This window comes from Beta vulgaris, chromosome 7, assembly GCF_026745355.1.
Source record: "Beta vulgaris subsp. vulgaris cultivar EL10 chromosome 7, EL10.2, whole genome shotgun sequence".
NCBI classification, from domain to species: Eukaryota; Viridiplantae; Streptophyta; class Magnoliopsida; order Caryophyllales; family Amaranthaceae; genus Beta; species Beta vulgaris.
Genome location: NC_079208.1, coordinates 36771591 through 36780800, shown reverse-complemented (window position 1 = coordinate 36780800; position 9210 = coordinate 36771591). Strand labels below are relative to the sequence as shown.

Below are 9210 nucleotides of genomic sequence, written 5' to 3'. Positions count from 1 at the left end.
TGATGAGTCAGGCCGAACTTCCGATATCATTCTGGGGTCATGCTCTAGGAACATTCGCACTAATCCTATATGGAACTCCAACCAAAGTTATTGGAAAGACTCCATATGAGTTATGGGATGGAGAATCTTGAACTGTGACTTTTCTTAAGATTTGGGGATGCAAAGTTTATGTAAAACGTGTACAATCTAACAAGCTTGCACTACCTAAATCTGACAAATGTTACTTTGTGGGTTATCCAAAAGAAAAAAAAAGGGGTATTACTTCTAAAATAAATTTGAGAACAAAGTATTTGTAGCTCGGACTCGTGACTTTGAAAGAGAACACCTTTCTAGAAATTCAACTGGGAGAAATATTCGTCTCGAAGAAATTCGAGCTGAAAAGAGCCACAAAATCAAGCTCGAATATATGTCAAAGAACTAGAAGCCTACTACAAGTTGTTGTGTAAAATGATAAGACTCCACAATCTGTTGTGGAGTCTACCTTTGTGGCAATCGCCTCTTAGAGGTCTACTAGGAAGGTTTCACCACATGAAAGACATGGATTTCTCGTATCTGAAAAATAAAGAAATATTGCTTTTATAAAACAATGAGCCTACTACATACATATCAGCTATGGCTAGTTTAGATTCTGACTTATGGTCAAAAGCCATGAAATCTGAAATGGATTCCATGTATGAATATCAAGTTGGAAATTGATTGATTTTCCTAATGTGGTTTAACTTATTGGACGCAAATGGCTTTTCAAATTAAAAACTGACATGGATGGAGATGTAAATATCCACAAAGCTAGGCTAGTGGCATAAGGTTTCTACCAAATTCATGGTATTGACTATGATGGAACCATTTCATCAATAGCCATGTTGCAACTTATCCGGATACTTCTAGCAATTGCTTCATATTATGACTATGAAATATGGCAAATGGATGTTAAAACTACCTTCCTAGATGGTTTACTGGATGAAGTGTAGATGACACGACCTCAGGGTTTTATTGATCCTAATGCACCTAGAATGGTATGTAAGCTTTAAAAGTCCATACATGGATTGAAGCAAGCATCAAGAAGTTGGATACTCCGATTTGATGAGTCAATAAAAGGTTTTGGTTTTCTCATAAATAAAGAGGAATCTTGTATTTACAAGAAATTTAGTGGGAGTAAGTTTGTTTTCTTAGTCTTGTATGTATATGACATACTTCTGAATGAAAATTACATTCTTTTGCTAGAGTTCGAAAAGATATGGCTTGGAAAATGTGTCTCAATGAAAGACCTTGGTGAGGCTTAATACATACTAGGCATTAAGATCCATAGTGAAAGATCTAAAATAATGATTTTACTAAGTCAAGAGACTTATATTGATAACGTTCAGACTAGGTTCAATGCAAAAGGGTTGTAAAAGAGATTTTATACCCATGTCTCATGGCATTAGTCTAAGAAAGACTCAGTGTCCTTCGACAACTAATGAGAAAGACCGTATGAGCAAGATCCCATATGCGTTAGCTATTGGATCTATCACGAATGACATAATGTGTACAAGACTCGATGTTTCTTATGCTTTGAGCATGACCAATACATACTAAGAAAATCCATGTGATCACCAATAAACTATTGTTAAGAATATTCTAAAGCACCGTAATAGAATTAAATAAATAAAATTAGTGTATGAAGAAAGAATGAGGTAAGTATAAAAGGTTATACTGATGCTAGTTTTCAAACAAATAAGTATGACTTTTGATCGCATTTGGGATTCACATTTTGTTCGAATGGAGGAGCAGTAAGTTGGAAAAGTTCCAAGCATAGCACTATAGCATATTCTACTATTGAAGTTGAGTATATTGCTGCATTTGAAGTACCTTTGGATAAAGAAGTTCATTACTAAACTGAGAGTAGTTCCTAGTATTGTTAGTGATTTCGATGTTTATTGTTATAGCACTACAAGGGCAGTAGCACAAACAAAAGAACCAAGATCACACCAAAAATTAAAACATATACTCAAAATATTTCATCTGATTCGAGATATATAAAGTGATCGAGGGGATGTTAGAATATGTAAAGTTCATACACATAGCAATGTTATAGATCCGCTTAGTAAGCCACTTTCTCAACAGAAACATGTGAGTAATACTTCAGCTATGGGAATTATGACCCTTAGAGCATGACCTAGTTTGTACTTAATATAGAACGTTGTTCATTATTAATATACAAGGTTTACGTTTATTATTTTATAAAATTATGGTTGTAGAAATTCGATTTAGTATTAAAAAAATGTCTAAAGTAATCAGTTGTTTTAAATAGGATGTTGAATACGGGTACTCAACCATGGAACCCTATTAAGTGAACTTAAATATATTTTCAATATATGATTTACCTTGTCCCTAATCAGTTCACTAGATAGGTACAATAACAACTTATAATGATTGATTTAAAGATTGACTGATGATCATGTTTAATGGATCATAGAGGCATCGGATGTCGAATCACTTATATTAATGTGAATTGGTGAAGACACATTGGATATGTCCCACTATACATAAAATTTTAAGAACTAAATGTCATAAGATTCTCTAAAATGTAAATAAGTTGATTCCTCATACTTGAATTTACCACTTATTCCTTACATTGATGAGTAAATCAGTATTCCTTCTTATTGCCCTTCTTCTTGAAACCCCTTTATTTTCTGAATCATAAGAGCATGACACTTATGTACAACCTTGATACTTGGTTCAACAGTCTTGAGCATATATTTCTAGAAGCTTATTCATAGTCTTCTCCAACTCATTCATGTTAAAGTTTTTAACACGAATTGGTCATACCCTTATGAAGGGAGTGAAGACTAATGTCAATTGGAAGCTCACCAAAAGTGACACCTAATGATTCCAAGTTCTCATAATATCCCATCATTTTGAGAACGCGTGGACCAACATGTTCACCTTCTTTGAGACTGTTCTCAAGTATTACCTTTCATAACGCTCAATCTTTGCTTGAATCTAAAACATTACTCTGAGCTAATGGATGATGTCAAAAGCCTCCATTTTTTCTATTTTTTTGTAATTCAAAATTCATGGCTGCTAACATCAAACATGTGAAATCAAGGGATCTAACTATTGTTGTATCATAGGCTTTTTGAATCTCAACAAACGCTCGAAGGGGGGTTTAGCAAGGAGAGAATTTTCAAGAACATCCAATTCCATTTCAGACTTAAGAACTATTCTTAAGTTGCGTTCCAAATATAGATATTTGTTTCCATTAAGTTTCTCTTTTTCGAGAATAGAGAGAAGGCTAAAAGATGATATAACGGAGTTTGAATTAGGAGAAACCATCTATAAATAAGATAAATTAAAATTGTAACCAAGTTTATAAACAAGTTATCCGCTTTTAGTATAAAAAATGTCCTCATTTAAGCTAAAGATTCCAAGACCCCAACTCTTTTAATCCTAAACAGGCTTTGGGTGGTCACATAAGAAATAAATGATTTAATTAGGTAAATAACAACTTTGTTAGTGATACTCCCATAACTTTTGGTTAATGTATGTGTAACATTGCATGTAAAAACTCATTCCTATATCCCAAAGCCTAAGTCCTAATTGGATACTTTATTGAATAAAATATTTCATACTTGTAAGTTTCTTAAATATACTCTATATTTTCTAAGATAAAGGGTAATATCTTGCTTTTGCAAGCCCACTATCGATGATTAAAGACATAAATAGGTGTTTGTAAGTTTAGTTATCTAATTGTTCAAAATTTTAAACTTGAGGACTATATTTACTATGTCTGTTATAAATTTAGTGAAGTGATAGCAATTAGGACAATAACATAATGATAAAGTAAAATCAACAATCAAATGTATAATTAAAATTGATCCTAGTATTATGGCCCCTATACCTAAAACTAAACTTGGAGGTGCTTCTTTGTATTCACGATTTGATCTCCATCAAAAACTTGATTATCCAATTGACGTACAAGCTTCGTGAAATTTGAAATTTGATATAAAAATATAAGACAGCTCGTAGTCTGTGTTGAAGATACAAAAATACATAAACAGTATGCATATCGTATTTTATATCCTAATCTGGGACACACTAGTCATCCAACATTCAAACATATAATTATTCATTCACTCACTTACTTAATGTAAGTGACCAAATTTATATATTACTTAATACAAAAATATTAGTTAAATTAATCAATAATTATAATTAGTTCAACTAATATTTCAAAATTTAATAACGTTAGAAGTGAAACTTGGACTAATAATAATAATAATAATAATAATAATAATAATAATAATAATAATAATAATAATAATAATAATAATAATAATAATAATAATAATAATAAAAAAAAAATAAATAAATAAATAAAAAATAAAAAAAAATTACAAATTTATACAACAAGTAAGAGTTGAACATCAATATAATAAACTCACACTTAAAATTGGACCTAACCATTAGGCTCAAATTTTAGATTGAGAAAACTTGTGTAAAGCAAATTTTAAGCCCAATAACTGAATTTAAGTAATGTTGTCCAAAAAAGGAAAACAAGCCCAAAATAATTTTTTTATCTTTAAAATCCCATTTCAATGATGTGTTACTTTAACCCACAATTAAAAAAATTAGAAATCTTTGTCAACATATTTTTTTAATTAAAATATAAAATACACACACTAGAAAAATGAATAAGGAATTTCAACTTTTAAATATTGTTTAATAATCATATTATTATAGCAAATACCAAAATAAAATGGGCATATAATCGAGAAAAAAATTGTATTGGTATTACAAGAATAATTCGATTATGATAAGAATATTATTGTATGAACGATCCGCAAAATAAATTGAAATGCGAAAATTAAATATCATTATATCAATATTATTTGAATTCCTATATATATATATATATATATATAACCAAATTATCATAATGCGATTTCATAAGTCCAAATTTGATAAAAAATAAAATTTAAAAATATGATTCATAATAGATCAAAATAACAGACGGACTGATACTACTAATAGGATTTACGATGCGTAATTATAAATAATTTATACAAAAATCATATTCCAAGAACACCCTAAATAGTGTAATCAATCTACAAAAAAATATAAAGAGGTATACCTTTGATGCATGCCTCGTTAATGTTATAGGACATCAAATAAAGTTCCTCTACAAGAAGTCCTCCATCACAATGTTGATAAATCCTTTGGTTTTGCTAAAACATAAAACAAACTTTTTGTTTTGTATAAAATTTGTCAAACTTTTGTGGAAAAAAGTCTTGTGACTCCACTCAAAATCTCACAGCAAAAAGAAGAAAAGGTGAAGTTAAACTTCTCACTCACACCTCTTCTTATTTTGGCTAAGGCACACCCGAAATGGAAGGACTTGATTTTCTTTTAAATAAGGTGATATCAATCCATATATTGATTGATTTTCTCTATCAAATAATTATTGATATCCATCAATTAATCAATAAATTATTGATATCAATCGATCAATATCAATAAATTATTCTTTAATTGATTTTTATGGAAGTAGTCAGTTATTACACATATCTTACTTCGATTTCATTAGCAAAATAATATATTGGCATTATCAATACTCTCTTCGTTTCTTTTTAATTAATTTACTTACTTCGATTTGGGGGAAGTTAAGGAGAAATGACAAAAGTATGAGAGAGAAACTGAAAAGTGAAAGAGAGAAAGTAAAAAGTGGGTTAAATTAAAAAGTGGATGACATGGGTGGAAAAATAGAAAAAAGTAGATGTGACATGTTATCAAAAATATAAAAAGCAATAATGTGTAAATTAGAAAAAAAAAAGACCAAAAAGGAAAATTTTTGTATTAAAAAGAAACGAAAAGAGCATAATATTATCTTAAAGGTCTAATTAATCAATATTGTAGCTCATGTGTGACCCTGTAAGTTCAAACCAGTTTCGTAGTAAATATTAATAATTTGTTAATACAAGTCAAGATTGGTTTCTAACAAAGCATAATGCATGACTATCCAAATTCTAAATTCTAAATTCTATTAATATAAATTATTAGTTATAATACAAATTAAAAAAATAATTATATTACAACTATTGATCATTAGTATATCTCTAAATAACCAAAAATGATAAATATGGTCAGTACTGAGATAGAATCAATGGAGAGAGAAAATATTGTGGAATATGATAAATAATAGGAAGAGTGACTCGAAATATTGGTCTAACCATTGGGTGTAAGAAAATAGATATTCTTACGCAAGTTGGATATAAGTGATGTGGAGAACTGGAAAAGTAATAAAATACTTGATGAACCCCAAAAGGAGTTCAACCAGGCTTCACCCTAACAGATTCTTATGCATAGAGTTTTAGAAAGTAGCTAGAGGTGTAAATGATGAGAGTCTGGTTCAAGTTTGAGCTAGTTCGACTCGACTCGTCAGCATTTATAGTCGAGCTCACTCAAGTCAAGCTTTGACTGAGTCAAGTTTTGACCGAGTAAATTTGGAGTAGCTTGCAAGTGTCTCATGTTAAAAGCAACCCTAAGGTAGAAAAATGCTAAATCTATGTATTTTGGTATTAATAATTGGGTATTCGAGCTTCTCACAAGTTTATGAGTCAAGTATCGAGTTGCTCAACTCGGCTCGCTAACATCTCGAGTCGAGCTCGACTTCGATTCGAGCTCACTACTCGAGTTGAATTTTAACATCGATCTCCAGTAGCTCGCGAGTTGTCTCGTCTCATTTACACTTCTATTAAAAAGTATATAAAATAGGACATGCTATGCAGATCCTAACACATTCTTTTCTTATTCTTTTTATAACATCACTGTCACGAGTTCTTTTTTTGTTTATTTCCAATGTTTAATTAGGAGATTATATGATCATAGGCTCATAGCCTCATAGGACACCACGAATAAGGGATCTAGTTATTGAAATTTTTACCTACAATTATATGGCAATTTAACCTCCAAACTATGGACATGTGTGAGTTCTATATTCAACTCTCTTAAGTTCTCATTAGTAACATAGATACTTAGAAATAAAAAAAATCAAGGCCAATGGTCATAACTATGACTCATATTCTATAAACAATCCATATTATAAAAATCGTGATTGGTTTCAATTTTGGACTCAATCTTTCAAAACGGTCTGATTAACCTGTTAACCTACAACAATAGATAAATCTTGTTTTTTTTTTTTTTTCATTTCTCTTTTTTCCCCTTATTTTATTATTTTAAAATTAAAAAGAAACATACTTATGTTTCTTTTCCTCTTTTCTCTCTTTTCTGATCATTATTCGTCACCTTCATCACGTTTCTCCCTCCTTTCCTCCTTATACCCACCATCATCACCCTCATTATCTCTCTCCTCCTTCTATCCCCCAACAACCACCCACCATCGAACACCACCACCAACATCATCTTCACTCTCACTTGTGGTTGTGGCTTTGTGGGGATTCGGACATGGGTTTGGGAGGTTGGGTGATATTAGTGGGTTTGGGCATGGGTTTTGGAGGTGGTGTTGGTGGGTTTCAGGGTTTATTGTGGACGAGTGGTGTGGTTAGGGGCTTTTTGGGGTGGTTAGTGGTGTTTTGGGGATGATTGGTGGTGTTTCGAGGGTGGTTGGTGATTGTTAGGAGTGGTTGGCGGTGTTTCAGGGGTTCGTTTTGAGATGATGGTGTTTGGAGTGGTTGGTTTTCGCTTCACCCTGCACTCAAAAGTGATAATTCACTTGTCCCCTTCTCCATAAGGACCTCGTGGCATATAACCGAAACGACTCCCGCCAGATAGCTGCCCCTTCATATAACCGAAACGACTCCCGCCAGATAGCTGCCCCTTTCTTTCTTTCAGAACCTCGTGGACGGAAGAGGTGGTGGTGTTTAAGGGTTTGGTGGAGGTTTCGAGGTGGTTGTGGGGGTTGGCTGTCGGTGGTTGTGGTTGGGTGGGGTTCGTGAAATAAGGGTGAGGTGAGAAGGGAGAGAAAGATAAGTGGGAGAAATGAGAGGGAGAAAAGAGAGAGAAAAAGAGAAATGAAAAAAAATCAAGATTTACTTGTTGTTGCAGGTTAATCGGTCAATTAGAGCGGTTTTGGAAGATTGGGTCCAAAGTTGGAACCAACAATGGATTTTTCATAGTATGCATCGTCTATAGCATATGACCCATAGTTGGGACTAGCGTTGATTTTTTCAAACAAAAAAAAAATGCTAATAATAATAGCATGGTAAGGACCAAATGTTAAATCCTCACAAATTTTTTAAATGGTACGGAGAAAGAGCTTATATAAATATCCCTACTTTAAAACATCGTATTTGGCAAGATTCGAACCAAAAACCTTTATGATGTAAGGTAAGAATCTTGGCAAGTGATGAAATATTATTTGTAGCTCGTTTGCTTATTGGTCATAAATGATGGTAATGATAATTTAGTTTAGTGTAAAATTTGTAAAAAAATTCTAGTAACAAATTTCATCACAAAACATGAGTTTTCCTTTATTAACTTTCATTACTACCCGATAATACTTTTCAAGTGATAAGGACAATAAGAAATTTTAGGAAGAAATGAATATTTTGAATATAAGATTGCATTACAATTTTAAGAAATAATATATTATCATTACCCACGTTTATGATCACTAATCAAACGAGCCACAATGTCTATTGAATCGAAATTCTAATTTATGATGGATCAAATGAATGTAATAGTCCAAAAAGAATGTATCTTACAGCCCATTATAGCAAATGGAACCGGAATAGGCCAAAAAAAATTGACATGTAAACAAGAGTAACAAATGCAATTGTTCATAGTGCGGCCCATTATAGAAGACGGAACCAGAAAGGACCCAAAAGAAAAATAAAAATGCAAATGTTGAGAGTGGGATTTGAACCCACGCCCTTTCGGACCAGAACCTTAATCTGGCGCCTTAGACCAACTCGGCCATCTCAACATGTTAATAAAAAATGAGTTATCAATTATATGAGGAAGTCCTTACGCATATATACTACCCCATTACATCTTCGCCTCAAGAAAATGAGCAAGTTATTCAGGAAAGACCATGTGATAGAGATAACCTTTCAATGAAAACTTTGGATCACCATTTTGAAACAGAAGACGATGAACACTCAATGAACAAAACCATCCAGATGCAATTACTGTCGTGACGAATAGACGGTTCGTTAAGTACAAAAGCAGAGTGGTCACTAGTAAGGATGATGAGGGCATTTTATGATCATA

At 32.1% G+C, this 9210-nt stretch overlaps 1 non-coding gene across 1 annotated transcript; it reads right to left on the bottom strand.

Moving 5' to 3' along the window:
• Positions 1-8842: 8842 nt before the first annotated feature.
• Positions 8843-8923, bottom strand: TRNAL-AAG (transfer RNA leucine (anticodon AAG)). The gene has a single exon. It is a non-coding gene; the product is annotated as a tRNA-Leu (tRNA).
• Between the last annotated feature and the right edge of the window lie 287 nt (positions 8924-9210).